Source organism: Anolis carolinensis, chromosome 1, assembly GCF_035594765.1.
Source record: "Anolis carolinensis isolate JA03-04 chromosome 1, rAnoCar3.1.pri, whole genome shotgun sequence".
In the NCBI taxonomy this organism is placed as follows: domain Eukaryota; kingdom Metazoa; phylum Chordata; class Lepidosauria; order Squamata; family Dactyloidae; genus Anolis; species Anolis carolinensis.
In genome coordinates, this window is record NC_085841.1 from 4,193,767 (window position 1) to 4,219,819 (window position 26,053).

Below are 26,053 nucleotides of genomic sequence, written 5' to 3' on the forward strand. Positions count from 1 at the left end.
TCTAATTGATGTTCTCTTAAATCCTTAAAATGATTTTATCTTATTATTCCATAACTTCTGAATTTTCTGTTTCCCCTGTTAACAACTGAGGACAGCAAACAAAATTGAATGTATCTTCTGCCTGGTGCTATGTGTGATGAGTCATGGGCCATGTAGTCCTGAAAGGTCTACTTCTGGACTACTTCATACACTTGCTTTTATTAACTTTATATATTTCCTTAATAAAGATATTAGATAGATTCTGGCCTCTGTGTATGGTTATTGGTGCTCTGTAGCCTGGGTCGTGACAGTTTGACTCCGCCACCCTAATCACCAATTAACCTAGGCCAGAATGTCTACCGGAGCCGGACCGGGAGGCCAGCCGCTCAGCTACACCATCGACAAGGAGGAAGTGGACCGCATCCGTGATAAGCTCAATGCGCAGGAGGGAGAAATAAAGGGATTGAAGGAACGCGGAATCCGACTCCCGGCCCTGGCATTGCCAACCAAGTTTTCTGGAGAAGCTTCTAAGGTTCATGTTTTCCGTCGCCAATGCCAAGCTTATCTAGAGGCCCGCAATGCCGAGTTTCCCCAAGAAGACATCAAAGTGGCGTGGATCTACAGCCTTTTAGACGGGCCAGCGGCCAACTGGGCGACGGCACTGTTCGACCAAGTTTCCCCACACCTAAGATCAGCGCAACACTTCTTGGATCACATTAAGGCGACTTGGGGGATCGAGGACAATTTGGAGGCAGCCGGCCATAAACTCCGGCGCCTCTCTCAGGGGGACAGACCCTTGTCCCAGTACATAGCCGAGTTCCGAGTGCTGGCCCACAGCACCGGATGGAATGATATAGCCCTCAGAGGACAATTTCGGGAGGGTCTCAACATCGAGATGTTGGAAGAAATTTCCAAAGTGGATCCCCCCCACTCTCTTGAAGCACTCATTGATCAATGTTTACGAGCTGAAGTCATGCTTGCCAACAGAAAACAATGGGTCCGAGGCCAGAGCGGTAGAGCTGGGGTGAAACCTCCCGCTCCCACCAGCGTCCAGCCGCGTCCAGTATGGAGACCCCCGCCACCAGCCCCATACCCCAGGGGGAGCGAGGAGGTGCCGATGCAGTTGGGCAATGTGCGTCCCAGGTTAGATGCCGCCGAGAAGGCCCGCCGCCAACGCCTAAATCTCTGTTGGTACTGCGGAAACGGGGGCCACTTCGCCAGAGAGTGCCCAGCCAAAGGGAAGCCCCCCGCCCGTCTGGCGGCGGCGTCCTCCACGGAGACGAAGACGTCTGAGGCGGCTGGCGCACAGCCGGCGGGGGAAGCCAGCGACCGGGCGTAGAGAGGCTCGCCAACCCGGTCAAAAAACCCACTCAAGAGCCGCCAACCGGGGTCCTATTTCTTCTAGTGGTCACCTTGTGGTCAGCAAAAAAGGGGCCAGTCATGGTCCATGCCATGATAGACTCAGGAGCTACAAACAATTTCATTGATAGAGAGTATGCCGACTCTCTGGGATTACAATACCATGACTTCAAGAATGCCCGTGTGGTGCAAGCCATCGATGGCCGCCCCCTCAAGACGGGTCCCGTAAGCCAGTGGTCGGAACCCACCAGAATGTGGATAAGGGAACATATGGAAGAGATTTCCTTCTTTGTTACCGAGGTTCCCCATTTCCCTGTAATTTTGGGAATTCCATGGCTGACACTTCACGACCCAAGCATCTCCTGGTCCAACAGAGAACTGCAGTTTGCTTCAAAATATTGCCAAAACCATTGCCTTGTAGCCAAGGTCTGCCATGCCACAGACACTGAACCCATTATCACCTTGCCCAAGAAGTACTCAGAATATTGGGATGTATTCAATGAAAAAGAAGCCGAGAGATTACCCCCACATAGACCTTATGACTGTGCCATTGACTTGGTGGAGGGGGCCCCGATCCCGCGAGGACATCTCTACTCCCTGACTGAACCGGAGCAAGAAGCTCTCAGGGAGTTCATAGAGTCAAACCTTCGCAAGGGATTCATCAGACCCTCTCAATCCCCAGCCGCTTCCCCAGTGATGTTTGTGAAAAAGAAATCAGGGGACTTACGCTTGGTGGTGGACTATAGAGCATTGAACAATATCACTAAGCGGAACAGCTATCCCCTGCCCTTGATCTCGGACCTACTAGACCGACTTCGGGGAGCCAAGGTCTACACCAAGCTGGATCTTCGGGGGGCTTATAATCTAGTTCGCATCAGAGAAGGGGACGAGTGGAAGACCGCCTTCCAGACTAAATTCGGATTATTCGAGTCCCGAGTTATGAATTATGGATTATGTGGAGCTCCCGCAACGTTCCAGCATTTTGTCAATGACATCTTTCAGGATTATCTAGATCGGTTCTTGATCATCTACCTGGACGATTTTTTGGTGTTTTCTAGATCACAATCAGAGCATGAGAACCACGTCAGAATGGTGTTACAACGATTGCGGGATCATGGACTTTATGCCAAGCTGGAAAAATGCGCTTTTGATCTACAAGAGGTAGATTTCCTGGGGTACCGCGTCTCACCACTAGGGCTCTCCATGGACCCGGCTAAGGTTTCAGCAGTATTGGAATGGCGGGCGCCAACCAACAAGAAAGAGGTGCAACGATTCTTGGGGTTCGCGAACTACTACCGCAAGTTCATTCCAGACTTTGCCCGCTGGTCTGACCCAATCACCAGCTGCATCCGTGGGAAACAGCCTTTCCGCTGGACAGATCAAGCAGAGAAAGGGTTCCAGCAACTAAAGAAATTATTCACGTCCCAGCCAATCCTTCAGCATCCAGATCCTGAAACCCCTTTTGTTGTGCAGGCGGACGCCTCCGATGTGGCAATTGGGGCTGTACTCCTACAACCAGTGGGAGACCATCTTCATCCTTGTGCCTTTTATTCCCGTCAATTGACCGCGCCAGAGAAAAATTACACCATTTGGGAAAAGGAACTATTGGCCATAAAGGCAGCCTTTGAAACTTGGAGACATTGGCTAGAAGGGGCCAAATTTCCCATTGAAGTCCATACTGATCATCGAAATCTAGAGCATCTAAGAACTGCCCGCAAGCTAAATCAAAGGCAACAACGCTGGGCTCTATTCTTTGAACGTTTTAACTTTCAAATTCATTATGTAACCCCAGCCCAGACCAAGCAAGCAGATGCTCTGTCACGGAAACCGGAATATGCTGCAGGGCGCAAGGAGACCTTTGAGTCCCAGCTGCTACAACCCGAGAACTTTGCCACGCTCACAGTGGGAAACACCAAATCCACTCCCATTGAATCAACTTCCCCTACTCCAGGACCCCTTTGTGCTCAGGAAATCAGGGCTAGTCAGCAAGCAGACGCCTGGGCACAGGACCAACTTCGCCAAGGACTACGTTTTCCCTTTTCGCTTAAGGATGGGCTACTTTGCTATAGAAATCATGTTTACATCCCCCCAGGACCGGGCAGGGAAAAAACACTTCGTCTGTGTCATGACTGCAAGCCAGCAGGGCATTTCGGGCTATTTAAAACCATGCATTTGATCCTAAGAGATTTCTGGTGGCCCAAGATCCGCAAGGATGTGGAAAAATATGTCAACACCTGCCCAGTATGCCAGCGCTCCAAGACAAGAAGAGAAAAGCCCTCAGGGCTTCTGCATCCCCTCCCTACCCCATCCCGCCCATGGGAAATAATCTCTGCGGATTTTATCACTGATCTACCACCGTCCTGTGGATTCACCACGATCCTAGTGGTGGTGGACCTTTTCACCAAGTTAGCCCATTTCATTCCCTGCGATGGCCTTCCCACGGCCAAAGAAACTGCAGATCTATTCCTCCAACATGTTTTCAGATTGCATGGATTGCCCAAGAGTTTGGTCACAGACCGTGGGTCCCAATTCACTTCTCGTTTCTGGAAAGCACTACAAAAACTATTGGGCATAGACTCTCGTTTATCTTCGGCTCATCATCCCCAAACAGATGGGCAAACTGAGCGCACCAATGCCACTTTAGAACAATACCTTCGCTGTTATGTAAACTACCAGCAAGACAATTGGGCTTCCCTGTTATCGCTGTCAGAGTTTGCCTACAACAATGGGGTCCAGGCTTCTACTAAAGAAACGCCGTTCTTTGCAAACTATGGCTTCCATCCACGTTTCTTTCCCCCTGTCATTGAAACCTCAGAAGTTCCCGCAGCAGAGGACTGGCTGCAGGAACTCACAGCGGTGCAACAACTCTTGCTCCAGCAATTAAACCAAGCCAAGGAGGACTATAAACGTCACGCGGACAAACATCGCCAGCCGGGCCCCGAAATCAAGGTAGGAGACCGGGTTCTTCTGTCCACTCGCTTTTTGCCCTCCCATCGCCCTTGCCGGAAGTTAGATGCCCGTTTCATTGGCCCCTATCCAGTGGTGGCGCAACTTAACCCCGTGACTTTCAAACTCCAACTTCCGCGTTCAATGCGCATTCATCCAGTGTTCCACCGCTCCCTGCTCCTTCCGGCGGATGGTGTGCGCCCTGATACAGACCGACCGGCCCCCCCTCCTGTTTTGATGAATGGGGAGGAGGAGTTCGAGGTTGAGGACATTTTGGATTCTCGCTTTCACCGCCGCCGCCTACAATATCTCATTGACTGGGTGGGTTTTGGCCCCGAGGAACGTTCTTGGGAAGACGCTTCCACAGTCCATGCTCCTGATCTAACCCGCCGCTTCCATCAGACCTATCCCGCCAAGCCGCGGCCTCGCGCCTCGGGGAGAGAGTCCCGGTTTGAGAGGGGGCTTGAGGAGGGGGATAGTGTGATGAGTCATGGGCCATGTAGTCCCGTTCATGGCACTGTAGTCCCAGATGAAGAGGAGAACTTGGGTTTTTCACCGTCTCAGTCAGAATTGGAACCTTCCCAGCCAGATTTGGGAACCTTGCACCTGCAAGAGATTTGTCTTCCAGAAATCTGTCAAACAAGCCCTGAGTCTAAATCTCCTGTGTTTTCTCGCCACGAGTTTTGTAAACATCAGAGAGGAGTTCAAGCGGCCTCTCGTAGGAGTGCTAGGATAGCTGCTAAGAATTCAGCTGATTAAGCCTGCTTTCCATGGGAAACCTTAAGGAGTCATGCATCTGGACTCTGAGATTAGCTTTCGTTTCTGGTTCCCCAGAGAACTGCTCTTTGGTGGGAAAACTAGACCCTATTTAGGTGTTTTACCCACAAAGAGATCTTGCGGAGTCAATTCGTCAGCTACTGGAGTAAGTTGTGTGTGGACAGCGCGCTCCGTTTCCAAGCCTCGTTCCTGTTTCAAGCCTTGTCCCTGATTCCAAGCCTTCGCTCCTGTTTCCAGCCTTGTTTACCTCCGCGGACCTCGCCTTGTTTTCCAGGGCTCAGCCTTGCTTTCTTTTCCCGGATTTTGCCAAGTAATTCCACGGATCTTGTTCTTGCTCCTCGTTACCTTGTTGCCTTGAATCAAGCCTTGTGTTCCAAGTATCAAGTTATTTCCTAGCCTTGCTCAAGTTCATGGACTAAAGGACCTTGTCATCTCCCCTCACTTGCTTGGCAAGTGAGTGTTTCGGTTATTGGATTACAACTTTGGACCTTAATATTTCATATTGGACATTGTTTCTTTGGACTAATTTTGACCTTTCCTGAAAGGTCTACTTCTGGACTACTTCATACACTTGCTTTTATTAACTTTATATATTTCCTTAATAAAGATATTAGATAGATTCTGGCCTCTGTGTATGGTTATTGGTGCTCTGTAGCCTGGGTCGTGACACTATGGCCATTATCGATCCATTTGAACTGTAGGTGAAAGTGGCATACAGGTGGATAGATTCATTTCGAAAAGCATGGCTGGCTGCCCTGAGTCTGCTAGAGCTGATCAGGAACATTGGTAATGGAGGTCCCATTCATTAGGTCCTTATAAATTGAAGCCAACCTGATGGCAACTTTCAATAAAGCAGGTGGATGGAGATCAGGATCAAGTGATGGTGAACCCTTTATTGAGGTATATGTCTTGGCAGCTTGCCACAATGAGAAACCAGCCCTGACCAGTATAATAAGAGAAACAACTTTGTTTTCATGTAGGTTGGGCTGGTCTTTTTTGAAATGTAGAAATGTGAGGAGCAGCAAATAATGCCATTGTGATTCTCATCAGAAATTCTTTGATTTAAGCCAGAAATGGTAGCGTTCTTCATAGAAGCCGCAGAATAGTTTTCTTGCTGTGTGTGTTGACACAGTCTGCTTCAATCCAAAAATAATGATTTGCTGGGCCAAAGCCCTGCATGCATTTCCCTCCCATACCTCTGGAGATGCACCTTTGTGATCTGGTAGACTTTCAATTTGTGAGAGGAGCCAATTTAGTGTAGTGTTTTGAGTGGTGGACTTGGACTCTGGGAGTAGGGTTTGAATCTTTTTGATCATGGAAGCCTGCAGGGTGAGCTTGGGCAGCCTCAGAGGAGGGCAATTGCAAACCTCCTCTTAAGAAATCTAGGATAGGGTTACCATGAGTTGGAATTGATGTGAGGGCGCACAAAAACAGCAAGAGTTTCAGGGTTGACATCTGAAGTAGCTGAACCTCCTATTGGTAATCATGTGATTTTTCATTCTTCAGACTAGCCGAGGAGGGGGATGCAGAGGACCTGATCTTTGAATCAATTAATGGGGATAGGAATGTTACCTTGGTTTTGAAATAGTATGTTTGGAAGCCATTACAGCTTAAACACTCCAAACAAAACAGCTTGGCATTTAGTTTACATTTAAAAACTTTTTGCGCATAACTGAATCCGTGTTCAGTGACCTTGTGTAATAAGCAGGCCTACTGTAGACAAATTCCTGACAGGTATGATTACTAGTCCTGATGACTATTTGCTACCTCCAAGTGCAGAGATGATAATGGTTCTGTATGCCAGTTGCTGCGAGAAAAAAGCAGGGAATTCTCTCTTCCCCACTCACTTTTTTGTGTGTTTCCAGGTGGCATCTGGTTTAGCATTGTGGGAACTGGATGCTGGACTGAGTGGACCTCTGCTTTTTGCTCTGCTCCCAGGGCTGCTGTAATGTGTTTATGCCATGGTGACCACTGACTTTGTAAATCTGGCTAACAGGGTCATACTGACTTTCATCTTCTGCCTGAAGGCAGCATGATAGATGAATCAGCCCTTTTGTGTTTTGCTGCAGAATCTGGAGACTTCATGCCAATTGCTATAAATGGGAATCTCTACCTAGATCAATACAACTGGTCAGGGTGACCGGTTTCTTATAACTTACTGTCCTTGTTGCAATATCAGGACTCAAAATCTGCAGAGGGGAGGAGAGGAACGGCAGCCTGCACCTGTCAGCAAAGGTGCTGAAAATTGGAAGAACCATGACTATTTCTGTTCAATGTGGGCTCTGTTCATCCTGTTTATTATACATCTTTCTACCTTAACAAAATTATGGCAGCATAGGTTGGCTTTGTCTGCTGGACAGTTATATAATTGTTTCTCCAGTATTGTGATAGCTTAAGTGAAAAGAGAGACCTGTCCTATTAACCTAGTTAAAAGGCTAACAGGAGGTGGCTCCTCTGAACTTCGTCCCATTCTGAGAATGTTACAGCGAATATTTTTGAGGTGATTGGTCATAGGGTCTCTGCTCTGTACCACATTTCTTGAGAGTGCTGGTAAATATTGTTGTCTTCTAGGTGTGTCTTTGCTAAGTAGAGGCCATGGCCTTATCTATAAATGACCATCTTTACTTCTACTTTGTGCATTTTGTTCATCTCCTTTCTGGCGTTGCAGAATTCATGAATCACAGTAGTTAAAGGTCTTGCTCTTTACAATTCCGATCAGCTGTATGAATGCAATAGCAAAATCCACAATAAACACCCGCTTTTGAAATGAATACATCTGACTTTTATTTTTTAGAGGAAAGAATTACATTAAAATATACAGACCTGCACTAGGGAATTCCTAATGGCTTTCTGTATTTGTTTAGTTTAGACTCCACTCATGATTAAGAATGATGTCAGCAGGATACAGCTTGGTCTGTCTGTCATCAGAACGGTAGAGTGCATTGTGTCAGGCCCACTGATTTGTGCTTTCACTCATGGACCACACAGCTACTCCTCAGTTTTTTGTTTGTTTTTGTTTTAATTGTGTCAGGCAAAATCTCCACATTTGTTGGAGACTTCAGGAGACACTCACTTGTGCCTTATTAGAAAAGCAAAGTCTAAATGCACAAGAAAGTAACTTGGGAGGGGAGAACATCAATTTATATCTGAATTTATTTGAAGCATTCGTTTTTGCCATGGAAAGGACATTTCTTATTTTGTTGTCTTGCAAGTAACTTTTTACCCTTTTCTGCAGTGATATCTTTGACATCATCTCCTGACCAGTTGCCATGAAATTGAGATTGGGAAGAATATTAAGAGTGTAACTAGTTCATGGGGACAGGGAAGATCACATTAGATTTGAAGGAGGGTGGGAATTGGACAGCCACTGGGCTATATGTGGCCTCTTGGGACTGTTACAAAATTCTTGGACTCCTGGAGGCCATGGCGCATTTCCTAAACCTTTTGCTGAAAAAAAACCCCCTACCTTTAACGAGTTAAAAATCCCTTGAGAGCATAATAATCAATCTTTTTCAGTCACTTTATTTCCTGCCTTTTACCCAAACAAGCGGCTTAAGGCAGTGAAAACAAAACAAAGCAACAAACAAAAGTTCTTTTGCGAGATTCTCTACTTGGAAAACAACCATCCCACTACTCCAGTGGCCCAGAAAGTGACCAAAGGTAACATGTCAAAATTGGTTATTACAATGCCCCCTCTTCTCCTCTAAATAATAATAATAATAATAATAATAATAATAATAATAATAATAATAATAATAATTTATTTATATTCCGCCCTATCTCCTCGAGGGGACTGAAGTTCCAGAGAGACCCAAAAATGCTACAGCTCCCATCCTTTTGAGACAACAGTACATCCCATGGATCTCATGCAAAAAGCAACATTAGATACGTTAGTAAAGACTTCTTTTTTATTATGACACACAAGATAATAATGGTCCTAGAAGCTCTTCACTAGCGAGATCTCAAGAGCTGAAGTCCTTCACAAATTTGGCTTCAAAGCAGCAATAGTGCAATAATGTAGTTTTGTACATCTTTTGCAGCTATAGTCAGACAAGAAGTGCCTAGTTATTTTCACATGGAATGATGTGAAGTGTGTGTGGGGGGTTGGGGTGGGTAGGAGGGAGCCCAGTGTGGTGCCATGGTTGAAGAAGGGCTCCAGGAAACCAGGGTTCAAATTCTGGCTTGGAAACCCTCTGGGTGATCTTGGCCAAGTCACGTTCGCTCAGCTTAACAAAAGGGTAATGACAGACGTCCTCTAAAAAATTTTTGCTTAGGAGCTCCAAGTTTGCCATTGGGATGCCAGAAGTTGGAAATGACTTAAAGATGTATAAAAGTTTGAAAGGAGTCCATTTCTATCTTATTCTTGAGTTGTATTTGAATTGCAAGTTGAATACAGGGTAGATTTGTAATTGATCTTCACAATCTATGCAGCCCATGGATGCAATTATCTGTCAGGATCACTTGCTTTCTGGGTCATCTTTAAATCAACTGAGCTTGGGCAGAACTTAGAAAAGTTTTTGAAGCTGGTCATGTTAAGAGAATTTTGGGGTTTTAGTCCCAAAAATAACTTTCCTAATCTCTGACCAAGACAAGGTGGAACGTATGTTTTGAGGAGTAATATTTTCTCCAAAAGTTTATAATCCTACTATGTTGCAATTTATTCAAGTCAAAAGAGTCTTGGACTTCACTCATGTGATCCCTGAATTTTACATTTGTGTTTCATACTGGTTGAGAAACTTGGAGTGATACTGCCTGGTACCTCTGGAAATGTATGCTCAAAAAATAAAATGTATTGGCCCAAGCCTGTCATTGTGTGAATGAGCATTTGTTAATATGACCAAGATTTTATCCCTCCCAACTTGATAACCCCACATTACCTCCAAAATCACTGGAGCGGCTTTTGAAACTTCAGTGAGGGTGTCCCTTGAATGATTACCCACCTCCGTTTTCTACTGATAGAAACACATCAATCAACAAAATTGACTCCTTTGGATTGTGTCTATGTGTGTGTTGTACATATTCACAGTTTGTTAACAAATATGCAGAAGTGATGATGGCATAAGGAAAAAAGCACTGTAGATGTTTGTAGTTACATTTGACATCCAAGATTTGATCTAAATGCTCAGACACCCAACCCTGAAATGCCATGTTGTGAGCCCAGGTACCTGTTAACTGGCTGGTACATCAGGACCTCACTCCTTGAGTAAATTTGTTTAGACTTGGGATTTATATTAGCTAAGGATTATTCGGCTTATTTCAAAACATTTGAGTAGGATATCATCCAAGTGAGCAAACTCATCTTCGTAGGACCTGCAAATTTGGTGACATCTCTTAATATTCATACTAAACATTAATGAATTCAAAATAATGAAATAATGTGGATATATGTTGGCTGGAGGCAGGATAGTTTGTTTTAAATCAAATCAATTTGAATCAGTGATTTTTAAATCAAGAAAAGAGCTCTGGAGGCCCAGTGATTTAAATCAAGTTTCCAATTGATGCTAGTTACTGTCTTTCCTGACCAGTGGTGCAAATATGACTTTGAAATCTTGTTTGTCTACATCTAAAGGGAAAGCGAATTACAGTGTATGGGTCCTTACATTTCCTTGTCACACTGTGCCTTATCGGCTGGAATCCTGCTAGTGACATAAGGCAGGTGTTAGTCCACCTTTTGCATGGGCACCCTTGTATACTCATTTAGAAGGCTAGAATTTTGTCAAAAATTTATTCCCAAAACCTGGATTGAGGTATCCATGGGTCAGTACCATAATTCTTACCAAAAAAAGGAAATATTACTTTCTCTGAAAAGGGTGGGGAACAGTGAAAACCTGGTTTATCCCAGGAAGCCCAAAAGAAGCACTACACCCCTCTCATCTCTCCACCAATGGTACTGGTTTAGGCCTTTTTGAATACCTGGATGAAGAAATGACATTGGGGTGCGGGGCGGGGGGGGGGGGGAAATGAACCCCTAAGGTGGCATTGGTGCTTTCCCACTCCACAGAATAACTCTTGACCAATCCATGGGCTATATCAAAATTCATAATTTTGGCTGTACAACGTATCATCAATGTATACATTAATATATACTGTGTCTTGTTTCTTGGTAATAGAGAGGTTGACGTTCTGCTTCATCCTTTGCAACAACCAGTAACTCTTTATTTAGCATCTGCTCTGTGGCCATTCCATTGCTGTTGGAGAGAACAGAGGTGTGATATTGTTGTTGCAGCATTTAACTATATCCTTGTACATGGATGCAGAATGATGACATCATCTGCGAAGATCTTTAGAGGTCTGTAGCAGATCTCAGGGGATGATGTAGTCATTCTAAATCTGGCTAGATGTGCATAGCACAGGCGTTTTCAATCTCCTACTCTGTGCCAGGCAAGAAATGGACGTGGAAGGGGTGCAGTGGCTAAATGGTAAATCTGGCAGGTGTTGAGAGCATAGCTCCTGCAGAACTATTAATGCTACAGACATCCTTCTACATTTGTGGGTTTGACAGATTTGATTGTTTGTGAATTTGATTAATATGTTTTTTTCTAAGAATCTCTAGGTCCTCGAGGGCAATTTTCCACAGGAATCCAAGAATAGAGTCATCCTGGAGAACCTACAGATTCTTAGAGAGGTGTTCTCTTACGTAAAAAATATACCCAGAGAAGTGTTCTCTTATGTAAAACACAATTTTTAAATTAAAGTTTTTTCAGTTTTCATAGGGTTCTGTGCCCCTAACCCTTATACATGTGGAGGCCCTACTATATACTGTGCCATACAGAATATCATCTTTGCTGTTTTCCGTTTAAAAAAAAGCATATGTGGACAATTTTTCAGTATTCCCATTAACATAGTCTTTTTAATGACTAGCAGTCAGAGCAGTTTATGAGGTGGTATGGTAAAGGGCATATTTGGCAGTGTCTAGGTTTCTCCTTTCTCTTTCCCTCCCCTTTGGCCCAGCCTCATCCTTGCACTTTCTAAGTACCAAATAGCAATGAAGTGGTCATATCTGATAGACCAGCGGATTGTCTCATAATTGCTGGGCAATTCGTTTGTTTCCAGGATGTGAAAATGCAATGCCTGTGTTTGATAGGCAAAATGTAAATCTGCATTTGAGAAGTCATCAAATTGGTTTTTCATTTGCATATAAATGCCTCCTTTAATTCAGTGTATCTGTCAGAAGCATTGATTTGGTTTAGAAATTAACTGTGGAGCTAGCAGGCTCACGTTCCAATTATTTAATGTAAATCTATTACTCTTTCATAGAAATGTAGTATTTATATTCTTTTAAAAATAAATATTATTTAATGTAAAGAACTCATTCATTTTATCTACCCTTCTCAGAGGTGCACCTTTAACCCACTTGACAGATGGAAGTTAAGAGCAATTCATGTGATGATAACTTGTTGTTGTATTGTTCCTTTCTCTCCAAAGTGTCCCTACATGATTTAATTTTGCAAACATGAGAAGTCCTATTTAAACCCTTTCTTTTTCCTCTCTCCATTACCACATGTTCTTCATACACATTTCAATTAGCTTTTGAGGTTTCAACATTTGTGATTCTTTGGTTTCAATTATTTTCTTTCCTAGAGACCTCACCTCATGCTTTGCTCATAGTTAGAGTAATTCCCACAACCCACATAACCAATTCCATTTTTTCAAACTATAGGGAATATACCTAAAGACAACCATGACATGTCCTGTCCTCTTCTGTATAAACGTTGGGTGGGCATCTAATAAGATGCTAGTCTAAAACTTAGCATCTCATTAGAGAAGATATTGACAGCAACATTGTTATTTTCCCCCTTATTCATCCTTTTTCTTATAATGGAATCACTTCGGTTTATTTTCAAATGTGACCATAAGAGCAGTCTGTAGAAATGTGTATCGGAATCCCTAAAAGCAGCTTTGGCTGTTGCCAGCTATTAGATTTTTATTTTAGATTTTAAAGAAATCAGACATACTATGAATACAAAAAACAACAAAATCCTAACTCCACAAAAGAGTGATATGTTTATTGGCTAATCAAAGTGCAGAAAACATTTCCCCTGTTTCGTATCTTGCATTATTCATTTTCTGCATTTTGGTTGGCCAATAGGGTTTCATTTTTTTGTGGATTTTGTTGTATTTTGCTGAATGGCTGCTATGAATATGTTTCCCTTGAATCCAAAGGCAGACTTTCTCTGTTAGATCTTAAAATGACTTTTTTCACATTTGGAAGGAGAGGCAATCAGTCCAGCCTTGTTGGGTTAGCCTTAAAGGTAGGAGAGAAATCCTGTGGGTCGCAGGCAGCCCCTGAACATTATTATTAAAACCACTACTATCACAATATTTTTGACAAAAAGTGTGTTTTTTTAAAGACCAGAATGACCCCAGACACTTCAGAATTCCCCATGTGCCTCCTGGGTATGTACATGCTGTTTTATAAAAAGGAGAGGCATTTTTGCAAACAGGAGGTAAACTGGGAATGACAGTTTATTTCCTGGTTCAAGAAAAGTCTGCCTTGTTTCTAAATAATCTAGCAACCCTCATGTGGTGACATTGCCCCCATACTTTCTAAGGGGTTCAGTAGGTACAGTCTGAAGGAATATTTGGTATCTGTAGCAGCATAGCCAGTGCAATATATGAGCTTATGGTAGAAAACAAGAAAGAAAATACACAGGATGTAGTTATTACATCTCAGATAAAAAAGTAAATAGACAAAAAGAAAGTTTGGTAGACGAGCCCCTAATGCTGACTCCCATGTCATCTTGAAGCAGAGAAGCCTCATGCTGTTCCCTTCTCAGAGGAGATAAAGCACTAAAAACTTCTGGGAAGAAGTCAGGAAGCTAAACACCCAGAGTTCCATCGATCTAGGAAAAAGAGGTGAAAACAAGATAGCAGGCCTGCACCACAGGGTTGCTTCTGTGCCTAATTACTCTATATACAAGTGTCAATGCTTATTAGCTCCCAACACAGTCTTGTTTTTTGTAAAATGAAAGAAAGATATAAGTGGTGAAAAGGTAGTTAAGTAATTGTTTCCAAGGTCTAGTGAATAATGTGTAAAGCTCCAGACCTTGTGTAGTCCCCCCCCCTTCTTTCCTAAAGTGCCAGTGCAAAATTAAGATAAACACTTACTGATAAAATACTATTTGGTGAGGGAGAGTGAATCCACAAGACAGCCAAAGGAGAAATGGTAGTAAAAACTCAAGAGGTTATTGTTAGTGGTTTATTTAGTTAGTGGTTTATTTGTCCTTGTGGTTCTTGTTCATTTTTTAAACAAAGGCTTCAAACATGTGAAATCTTTTGCAGAAACGTAACCTGCCAAAGCTGAAGAATTGTGAAACTCTGCCCAGAAGTTTCATGGCACTTCTAAATTACTGGGAGGAAATGCAATCAGTCATGGGTGGAGCCAATGTGAAGCTTTAAAGATGTCTGTTAGTGCAGAAATAGCAGTGGCAATGAATATACTTTCAGAAATTCATGCAGGCTTGCAAAGAGGCTAGCATACTTTCTAGCCAATGGATGGTCCCACTTTATACGTGAAGCCCAGCCAAGATGTTTTCAGTGGGCTCTCCTATCCTGTTACATCTATCATCCTCTCCTTTGCCTGTCTCTCTCTCTCTCAACTGCATGTCATAGATTTTCCAGAGAGGTAGAGATGATAAGCTATGGTGAAGTTACTGCTCCTTCTCTCACTATTATTATTTATTTATTACATCACTTCTACCCCGCCCTTCTCACCCATCAGGGGACTCAGGGCGGCTTACAATATAAACATACACATCAAAAAACAGTTTTCATCAAATTTAAAAATCCATCAAGATTAGAAATTACAATAAAATTAAGAATATACATTAAAATATACATAATTATACATTTAAATATACATTTAAGGCGCTTTCCAGATACTATAATACTCGAAGAAATCAGAAGGGGCTGGCTGAAGTTCATGCAAGCTCTTTTAACCATTCTTTCAGTTTTATATCCCAAAGAGGTGAGGTAAGCCTGGTAAGTCCCTGACATCCCCTCTTCCCTTTCTGGCATTCCCAGAGCAGCAAAACCAGAACTGCTTCTCCAGTTCTTTATATACTGCCTCGAACTTTGCGGCTGGGTTCAGTTGCTTCCTGCCATGGTGGAGTCTGTATGAACGTGGTTCATGGATATTGCGCTTCAGGGATTGTGAGTGATCAGTCTTTGACTATGGCAGGTTAGTGGGAGGAGAGTTCATAAATTACAGATTTTTTAAAAAAAAATAGAGGTGAAATTGAGCTTCCACAGACTCCTCATGTGGGTAGGGGGGAAACGTGGAAAGAACAAGGACAGCCCCTGGGCTTTATTGAAGCCTATCCATGAAGTAGTACACTATCTGCCTCAGGGCTGGGAGTGCATCAGAGCTTTTGTTGTTAGTTCTCATCTGGGGAAAGCAATATTGGGGTTGCTGTGGTAATCAAGGATGGGCTGCTTTTGAACACTGCAGAGGGAAGGAGAGTAAATTTTAAAGCATCAAAGGCCCCCTTTATCCTAAAACTGATGGTCTGAGGCCCACGTTGCTGCAACATTTTTGGAACTTCTGTGTCAACAGCAACCAACTAGTTTTTCCCTCGGCATGCAAACTAAATCCTCCTGCAGCGCTAGAATGTTTGACGTTGACTTGTGTATAGTACAGTAAGCTTAAAATTTAGATTTTCTTAGACAAAATGTCAGAACTTTCCCATTAGGAAACATTTAATTCTAGGCCTGGATGTTTGTCTAGTGGCTCTTCTTTAGAAATGGAGCTGGACTGGGCCTTTGTGATTCTTGACGCATATGCCTACTAGAAATTATTTTCTATTTTTTCTTAAGTTTTCTGGAAACAGAAACTGGAACAGTCTTGCAGAGAAGTGCAGGTATGTTGTAAAGAGAGCAGCCATTGAAGTGGTAGAAAGCAAAAGCAAGCAGGAGGAAGCGTTGAGGTGCGGTGGCCATCTGGTTGGCTGTATAGGCATCGTTGGTTGCTTATTAGTCTTCTCCATCCTGGACAGGAACACATGAAAGTCGAATTTAGGCCAGTGGTAGGGATCATGTGGTCTTCCACATGCTGTTTAGCTGCTACTCCCCACATTCCTCACCATTCGTTATACTGGTTGGGAATTGCTGAGAATTGCTGCATGATTTCCCACCATGGTATGAAGGTCCCTTAGTGGAAGAAAAGAGGGATACAGATAAAGACTTGTTATAATACATTTCTTGGGCATCTCATGCATGAAGTTGGCTGATGCAGTTCATGAATCTGGGGTTCATAATGTGTAATTAACAGACCACTGGCATGTTAATAAAGCTGATTCAGGCTCTAATCATGGCTGTATATATGTAATATATCATATCTCTCTTGTTATTATTTGCTTGTTTTCTGTCAAGTTACTTTCGGCTTATGGTGACTCCGTGAATTGGAGATTTTCTTATGACCTGAGTTTGCAAGATAGGTCTTGTACATTCAGGGCAGCTCTGGTTCTCTTGACTCAGTCCATCCTCTTGTAATGTGGGATTCCTCTTTTACTACTGTGTTCCACTCTACTGAACATTAGCACCTTTTCCAATGAGTCATATCATCTCATGATGTGTCTAAAGCACGGTATTTGAGTCATTTTGGCTTCTGGTGAGCGTTTCTGCTCCATTTGATCTCAGACCCATTCATTTGTCTTTTTGGCTGCCCATGATATTCATAGAATTCTCCTCCAGCACCATATTTCAAATGAATTGATTCTCTTCCTGTCAGTTCTTTTCACTATCCAGCTTCACAGTCATATATAGAAATCAGAAACACGATGGCATGGATGATCCTGACATTGGTATTCAATGATATGTTTTTACATTTGAGGATCCTATTTAGTTTCTTCATGGCTGCCTTTTTGAGTCTTAGTCTTCTCCTGATTTCTTGACTGCAGTTTCCATTTTGATAATGTCTGGGCCAAAGTATAGAAACTTTTAACTTTTTTGATATCATCCTTGCTCATTTCAGTGTTTTTTTTTGTTGTCTTAATACTTAGCTGTAACCCTGCTTTTGCACTTTCTTTTTGATTTCCATCTGTAATGGTTCCAGGTTTTTGCTGCTGTTGCTAGTAATATGATGTCATTCTAAATTGTTAATGTTCCTTTCTCCCAGTGTCCACATCTCCCTTCTCTGAGTCTAATCCTGCTTTCCATAGTATGTTCTGCATATAAATGTCCATGGCTGAGAAAAATCTTTCCTTTCATGCAAACCGCCATTGCTTTGCCCCTGAGGGATTGAAGAGCAGGCAGCATTTGACCTAATAATTCCTCCTTCTACCTCCATCTCATTTTCCTTGTATTTTGGAAGTGTCAAAGCAATAATTTGTAAATTGCTCTGGAAGCCTTTTATACAGAACAAACAAAGTAATATGATAACACCATTGTTGAATTTCCTTTCCAATTGAAAATGCTTTTCTGTTTCATTATATTGATCCCAGCAGAAGCCTCTAGTCTACAGTAAAGGTTATATACCTGGACAATCAAAATGGTTAATGTGACCCCTAGTTTGTCACAAACTATTTTGACAGAATCTTTGTTGTAATCTATAAAACACAGGCTGATTTTCTTTCTAAATCCTTTGGTAAGATCCATTAGTCAAAGTATGTTTGCAATATTGTCTTTAGTGCCTCTTTCCTTTCTGAATCCATATTGGTATTCTTGTGCCATATATTGTACAACTCTTAGTGCAATGGTATGGTGATTACTGCAATTCCCAGTGTCCCCATTGTTGGGGGTTAGAATGTTTATTAAGCTTTTCAAATCTATGGGTTATTGATGGTTTTGTGTGCTCCATTTGTAGGACTTTGTTAGAATTTGGACTGAGTTCATTATCTGTATCTTGAAACAGCAACATTGGAGTGCCATCTATTTTTGGGTGATTGTTTCTCCAAGTGTTTTGAGTCCATCTTATTTTCACTTTCTAAAATGTTCAATTTTTTGGTACAAGGTACTACTTCAAGACATCCTACTTTCATGTGTTTTGTATAGTTATTCAGTGTATTGTCTTCATTTTTAAAAATTTTATTGTGCCTATATCGTATGTTCCCATGTTGGTTGTATAACATCCTGCTCTTGGTTTAAAATTCCCTTTGAATTCTTAAATCTTGTGAAATAAAGAGGTTATATCTTTTTACATTTCTTCTATTTATTGTCCTGTATTAAGATCCTCTTTCCCACTTGCCTACTCAGGTTTGTGCTTTGAAGCTGTACTTCAATTGAGGCAAGCATTTTACATACCTTCTCACACCTGCCGTTCAGTATATTATTTCTTAACCTATCACCCTGAAAAGTGTGAGTGAATCATATTTCCAAATGTTTGCCTGTTTGTTAATAAGCCCCAAGCATTTTGCCTGCACAATTCTGGAGATGGGGAAACCTGTGATTTGCAGCTCCTTCCTTGCCTTCACTGCTTGCTTTTCAGTAAGTATTGTATTGTCCAGCTTCACCTGGAATGAAGGGACCAGGATTTTTTATTTTCCTCATTCTGTTTCATCAGCATGTCTCCTGTATATACCATAATCCAATGTGAGAACAGGGGAGTACTATGTCATTGGTACAAATTTTACTAATTTTAAGAAGAGGGTTTGGATCTGGAGAACTTGGCTCTTGGTGATCAACTTGAATGTGATGATGATGTGTACTATGGATTGTAATTGGGGAATGATGGATGAGACCCTATGAATCCCAGCTCCTCTTTTCATTTGATGCTAATTCCTTTGAAGCCTTTTAAAACTGTTTGGGTTTTTTTTTAAAAAAATTATAGTACAACCTTCTTATTTGCAGACTTGATAACCAAAATTTATTCCACCCAGAAATGTTTGTGGGTCTCCTTTGGTCCTCTAGTTCTATTATATAGTATGCTTGCAGTCCAGGTATAATTAAAACATTGTATAGGATTTACTACAATTCATGATTTCAGGTACTGACAGAGATCTTGGAAAGTATCCCCTGTTCTGTATATTTTAGTGCATAGTAGTGTGCCTGCAAGTTTGCTTATTTCTTTTAAAGGTCCACTGTACATTAAAGTGAGTAAAATAACTGTAAGCATATTATTAAATTACAAACTGTCTTACTAAAGTGTAGGAGGAATAAAAACAGTTAATATTGTGTCTTAATGGGGAAGATTTCTTGTTGAGAAAACTAAAGTCTCCATATTATTTTATTGAGTTATCAACCTGGATTTATTTCCTCCATGTCACTCTTTGGCTTTATGTTAAACCTACATTTGGAGGATTATTTTGCACCCGCAATAATAGCAGAGCAGTTCTGGTTTTGATATTTCATTCTGCTTTAAAATATCAGGATTCACTGGACCTCCAAACTCTGTTGATAATAATAGCTCTTGATATTTGACGGTTAGTGTGCCTGAAGCTGCTTCTTCACATTGCAGTGACAATTTTCTTTTGGCAAGAGATGGCAGCATCCATTTTTAATTGCATGCATTGTCTGTGGATTTATAAACGCTGAAAAACAAGTGTTTCCATGAAGAGGCTCCTTAGGGGAATATCCCTTTTCCCTGTTATGAAATGGAGCTCTCTCCGAGGGTGAGTTTACATAATATCTGATCAGTAATGTTGGAGGCCTTTTGTAAATACAGTAAGATGCTTACTAAGCAAGTTGCCTTTCCTCCAAATGCCGGCAGGCCTTGGAATGCTTTGCAGTGCCTGCGAGAGCAAGAAAAAGGAGTGTGGGGGCGGAGGACAGGCCTTTTCACTTGGCTCTGGGCAAGGAAAGCGGCTTGAGCGCATGGAGCACTTTCAGGATGCAGATTGCAGGCTTGTCTGACAGTCTGGTTGGGGCTGAAAGGCAACTTCATGCAAGTTGCATCACACTTCTAGCTTCTGCACATTCCTTTTGCTGCTGGTCGCGTGATCTGGCCTTTCCAGAGCGGCCTGGCATACCTTGCAGGCAATAACCCTTATAGGTGGAAACGGTGTCACAAAATAAAACACCTACATATACTTCTCCATGATTCTCAGGTCTCCCATTTCGGAGCAGAGTTCAACTGCAGACCTTATAGTCATAATTTGGAATCTCCAACTTTCCTCCCACTATCACTCCTGATATTATTATAATTTTTATTAAAAGGAAAGGAAAATGCTACGGCAGTAATAGTACAAAGAAGCAAGACGCTATACGATATGTTTCTAAAACTATGCAGCTAGATTGTAGCTGCTACAACAAACTCCAAAACTAGATCAAAACACACCTGCAAAATCATATACACACAATCAACACTAATAAACAAACAAGGAAACAATTCTATGAACTTCACATTCACTATCTGGTGGTTTTGTACCTTTTAATTCTGTTCCTTTTAGATGAGAATATATAACCACAGTTCTTCTTTTGTAAACATTCATAAATCCTACAGTTGTCATAAAGAAATCCCAGTTTTTTTAATTGATCAAAGATTTCTCCTTAATCAGCATAATTAGTTTATCCATCTCTCCTAATTCTCAGAGCTTCATCAGCCAACTCTTGCTGCAGTTACCATATATCATGATATGAATACTCTTCCAAATATTATTTCTAGATGATTGTCCAGCATTTCCAACAGATAAATCTTTGACTTCATTGTGAATTTCATCTCAGATTTTATGAAACACCAAACCTGATGAAGACTTCTAGAGAACGAGAAGTTCTGCACCTCTTGTGGATTTCTTCATTGTTTTTGTGTTTCTTCAGGTCATCTCCAACCCATGACAACCCTGTTACATAGAAGATTTCCTTGGCCAGTTTTGTTTGATGGAGGTTTGCCATTACTTTCTTCTTTAGCTAAGAGAATGTGACTTGTCCATTGGGTCACCCATTGGTTTTCTTGGGAATTTCAATATTCTAATAAGATCATTGCACAGCTGTGGGTTTTGGATATCACCTTGTTCTTATGGGCCAACACAACTACTTTTCTTTCAAAATAGGACAGTATCTTTACGCCTGTTTGGATAAGCAAAGCCATCCAGTTTCCTTGTTGGGGAACTCGAAGTCTTAATTGATTTCCTCAGCCTGCTTCAGAACCACATGCAGTTAACTGCAGGAATGTGTTCAGAGCTGCCTTTTGCTGGTTTTTAAAGTTAGCTTTCCCAACTTCGCTTTGCTCAAGAGGCACCGAAGGGGGGAGATCCGAAGGAAGTGATTAAAAACCTAGCCTTCCCAGCGTATCCTTGTCACCGTGACAGATAATGACAGGTTTTTAAGCAGGTTCTGAGAGGCAGCAGTGATTAGTTTTTCTGCTGTTTTCTTTGTTTTCCTTCTGTCTCTCCTTCACCCTGCTTTTCACTCTCCTGGCAACGCTGCCTACTTCTGCTGACTCACACCAGGCCTTTCTTCGGCACAATTTGCTGCTGTAGGATGACAGCCTTTCAAATATAAATTTCAGTTTTCCCATAAAACTTATTTTTCAAACATTCCTAATGTTTTGGTCTCTCTGACTAACTTCTTTCCTTTTTTTGAACGGAGCTGAAGCCTGCATAAATGTAATTTATTGCTGGAAATTAAATGAAGGCTAACTGCAGCCATCGGCCTTCAAAAATTAAAATCCTTGATTGCTGACTCAGTGCCAGTGGGTAAGTACGTCAACCCCCCTTGCATTTACAGGAAAAATAACCTGTGCTCTTTTGTTGTGCACCGCTGTGCTTAAAAGCAATTAACTGGTCAGACGCGGTGCTTTATTCTGCTTGTACATTATTGTTTGTATATAAACCATTGTCTTGGACGCGGCGTGTCTTTGAAAGTCTTTGTTGACGCTGGTCTTGTGTTACTTGCTGAACCACTTAAACCTGCCAGTGGCCTTGATACTGTATGGTCTCTCTGTGTGCTTGTCTGCCTACATGTATTGCATATTTTTCTGTTTAAACAGCATATTTTATTTCTGTACATGTTGTGCCTATGTTGACAGTCTCTCTGCTAAATGTCTCACCTTTTTTGAATGTTTGTAGTCCATGAAAAAGCAAACTTTATCGCTCCCGTCAAGAGAGTCCACCCCGAATTTTGCTCTGAGTGATGATTTTATGTTAGAATTGCATATGGCATTTCTTTTATCATGTCATTTGAACATGGATACGGCTCTGGCTCTCGTTTGTTCTCCCCTTTCCCTTGGACAAACTAGAGAGAGAAATTGTGGACTGAACTGTGGATTCTTTCTCTGGCTTTTGGTTGTGGGCATGGGATCAAGTAAAAGCAAAAGCTCTGCCCACGTTTAGACCAAGCGATAAAAAGAAAAAACCCACAAAGCCACAGAGGAAAGTTTGTAGCAAAAGGGATTACTGGAAGTGTGCACTATTACACTGCTTAGACTTGTCAGAGCATGGTTCTTGTGATTCACTGGTGTGTCATAAGGTGCAAACAGGGCTTTTCTGTGTATATCTGTTGTGTTTCTGTATGAAATTGGAGGTTGCACTTCCGGGGAAATAAGTGGCAACGGAAGGTGTTGTGTAGTGTAGATAGTCTATTGAAAGACAAAACCTTGTGCTTGGAAAATAGTTCAAGTATATTTGTGAGCCTGCCTCTTGCTCCATGGGAATATTCCAGCTCTGGTTACATAAATCTTATTATTGGTGACAATGTGCTAACAAGACTGCTCTTGGTCAGGCACTCAGGGGCATCTACGTATGTTTTTTAACTTGTAGTTTGAAATTAAATGATGAGGCGGTAAAGTCACAATGGAAGCTATCTCAGGGTTTGAATCAATTTTCTTTATGTGCTTGTGGGCATCTTCTTTTTGTTGTAAATACAAATTTCCGCCAAGTAAACTCCAGGGGCCTCCTTTCTCCCGTCAAGGGATTTGACTCCCATTAACATTAATGGATGTTAACCATTACACATATAAACCTTGCTGACAAGCAAGGGAATGGATTTCTTGCTCAGTGTGCATGGTTTATGGATTATATTGCTAGAAGAAGCCTTTCCTGCATGGGCAAGAGCATTCCTTGTTTTTATGTTCTCTAAGGAAAGTGGGAGGCGATGTGAAGCAAGGATGGGATTGCCATATATCTTCATGTATAAGTCGAGCTCATGTTTAAGTTGAGGGCAGGGTTGAGACCAATATTATGCATTTTGATATGACCCACAGATAAGTCGAGGCTCATTCTGCAAAGAGGGGAAAGTGCCACCAATATTTTCCTTTCCAGTCATTCAAAAAGCCCAAAAGTGACAACGTGGCGGAGAGAGTAGATGGAATCAATGCTTCTTTTCATTTCTCTTGGGGTGGACTAAACTGTCACCTTTTGCCACTCTAAAGAAAGGGATGGTTCTTTTTTGAGAAGAGTTAATCCACAATACATACATTGATCCATGGATAGGTTGAGCCAATCTTTTGGGGTGATTTTGTTTTTACTAATATTTTTAGACATATGCATGAGAATATATAGTAAATGAGCCTGTTGGTGACCAGCGGACTCCTGGGTTAGGATTGCTGATCTTTGAAATAATTGTAGCCGTCTTTTTAATGTCAAGTCCCCTTCGTTCTTCTTGAGGCTTTTGGAATCTGGATGCAGTGATATAACTCAGAAGAACCTGGCTATGTCCTGGGATGTAGCTGCAATGTAGGGGTGACCAAATGGGTGCATTGCCTGCTCAAAGAGGAATTCTGCCACTCCATTGAGAGTTTCCGTCAAACTCCATATTTCCAACAGTGTGTTGTTGTTTATTTGTTCAGTTGCTTCATACTCTTCATGGCCTCATGGACCAGCCCATGCCAGAGCTCCCTGCCGTCTGTCACCATCCCCAGCTCCTTCAAGGTCAATCCAGTCACTTCAAAGATGCCATCTATCCATCTTGCCCTTGGTCAGCCTCTCTTCCTTTTTCCTTCCATTTTCCCCAGCATCATTCTCTTCTCTAATCTTTCCTGTCTTCTCAAGATGTGGCCAAAATACTTCATCTTTGCTTCTAATATCCTTCTCTCCAGTGAGTAGCTGGGCATTATTTCCTGGAGGATGGACTGGTTGGATCTTCTTGCACTCCCAGTTCAAAAGCATCAACACAGTTTGAAAACATCTAATCTTCCTTCGCTCAGCCTTCCTTATCGTCCAACTCTCACATCCATAGGTTACTACAGGGAATACCACTGCTTTAACTATGTGGACCTTTGTTGCCAGTGTGATGTCTCTCCTCTTCACTATTTTATCGAGGTTGGTCATTGCTGTCCTCCCAAGAAGGAAACGTCTTCTGATTTCCTGGCTGCAGTCTGCATCTGCAGTAATCTTCGCACCTAGAAATACAAAGTCTCTCACTGCCTCCATGTTTTCTCCCTCTATTTGCCAGTTATCAATCAGTCCGGTTGCCATCATGTTGGTTTTCTTGACGTTTAACTGCAACCTAGCTTTTGCCCTTTCTTCTTTCACCTTGGTTAGAAGGTTCATCAGCCGTCAGTGTAATCTTCTGCATATCCAACAGTGTAGTAGCGTAAAACTTCTGGCATTCAGAAAAGGGGCAGGCACCATTGCCCCAAGGATTTCAAACACAATAAATAGAGTTTTAGACATGAATAGTTTTTAGTGACTCACTCTCAGCAGTGCTAGAAATTTCACGACTTGATAAAGCATTTCATTTTGGATGGAAGGAGTTCTTGTTTGGAGGGGCAATGCCCTCATTGCGTGCCCTTGCCATAGTCGCACTTTTGTGGAGTCCAAAGATCTATTTTATATTTTATGCCCCACTCTTTATCATGAAAAAAATAAAGCAATACAATGTAAACATGTATTTGTTTTACATGTATTGCTTTATTTATTTCATGATAAAGTGTGGGGCATAAAAACAAATAAAGAAATGTAAAAACTTGAAAATACTTTGAACAGGATAAAGTCATATTAAACAAATCAACTCATTAAAACAGTTTTAAAAGGCTTAACCTTTCTGTTAAAACCATATGAAAACTCTGCATCTGTTTTTAAATGTAGGTGATATTTCTTCTTCATGTGATACTTCCAGTTCTTATGGTGCACTTGAATTGATTAAATCTTTTTTTAAAAAAATTACAAAACATGATTTTTTTTCTAAGTGTCGGGTGATGATATATATATATATATTGAATTTTTGGTATGTTTACCCACAGGGAGAGGTGGGTAAATTATTATTATTATTATTATTATTATTATTATTATTATTATTATTATTATTATTTCAAGACAGAATAGCTCTTTCTGATGCCTCCAGTCTAACAGATAGGTGGCTGTTGCTGTGTCCCCTTTCAAGACAAATCTGACTTCTAGAGGACTTTTTTTTCTTGATGATTTATTTAGAAATTTGCTTTTGCTTTCCTCTCAGGCTGAGAGGGTATGACTTCCCCAATGGGTTTTTGAGGTTGAGCAAGGATTCGAATCCTGATGCCCCTGGGCTCTTATCCAGCACTCAGGACACTGCACCATGGAAAACAGATAAAGAGATGGGGAAGCAAGAGAAGTGCAGGTGAATAGGTGAGCATAGGAAGATCCTATCACCCACTGTGGAAGAGAGGGAGGGAGAGAATTACAAGCAGAAGGAGCAATATAGGAAGTTGCTAAGCAACTGCTTGCATTTTAAAAAGTTAATCTCTTATATTAATCTGCAGGGAAGCCATTAAACATTGAGTCTCAATTAGTTACTGTAGGGGACCATGTTGGCGATGGGACCCATATGTGTGGCTTCTTTACTGGCTGAGGGTGCTAATATATGTGCAAGTGGTGCAATAATCAGAAAATGGCATGCTACTTTTATGAGGAGAGATCTTTACTGAGAAAGTTTCTGCATCTGAAGCAAACTATAACATGCTAGGTATTATTTTTGCCTATTAAGGCTTTCTCTCCTCGATGGATTGTCACCTTGACGTAGTGAGGGGGCTTGCGTGTTCCAGTGAACCTGCGGGCACAACCACTGGAGTCATGCACTCCCAGGAGTGGCCACAGGGGAGGATCCAGACCAAGAACAATCCGAAGACGCAAAGACCTCAACGACGGAGCAGGCGGAGGATAACATGGTACATGTTGCAATGGCTGTGAAGGCGGAAGAAGGCTGC

The 26,053-nt window shown here is 41.9% G+C and overlaps 1 protein-coding gene across 5 annotated transcripts in view; it reads left to right on the forward strand.

Moving 5' to 3' along the window:
* ncoa1 (nuclear receptor coactivator 1) overlaps nucleotides 1-26,053 on the forward strand; it is a 342,571-nt gene that overhangs the window by 44,689 nt on the left and 271,829 nt on the right. Inside the window, exon 1 of one of the 5 annotated variants that reach the window (XR_010002286.1) lies at nucleotides 1,409-21,629. The exons of 3 other annotated variants lie outside the window; for them this stretch is intronic. The gene's annotated coding sequence lies outside the window, so the exon portion shown is untranslated. Of the gene's footprint in view, nucleotides 1-1,408; nucleotides 21,630-26,053 lie in introns of those variants that run through there. One more of the 5 variants, XM_062968795.1, reaches the window with a different exon arrangement.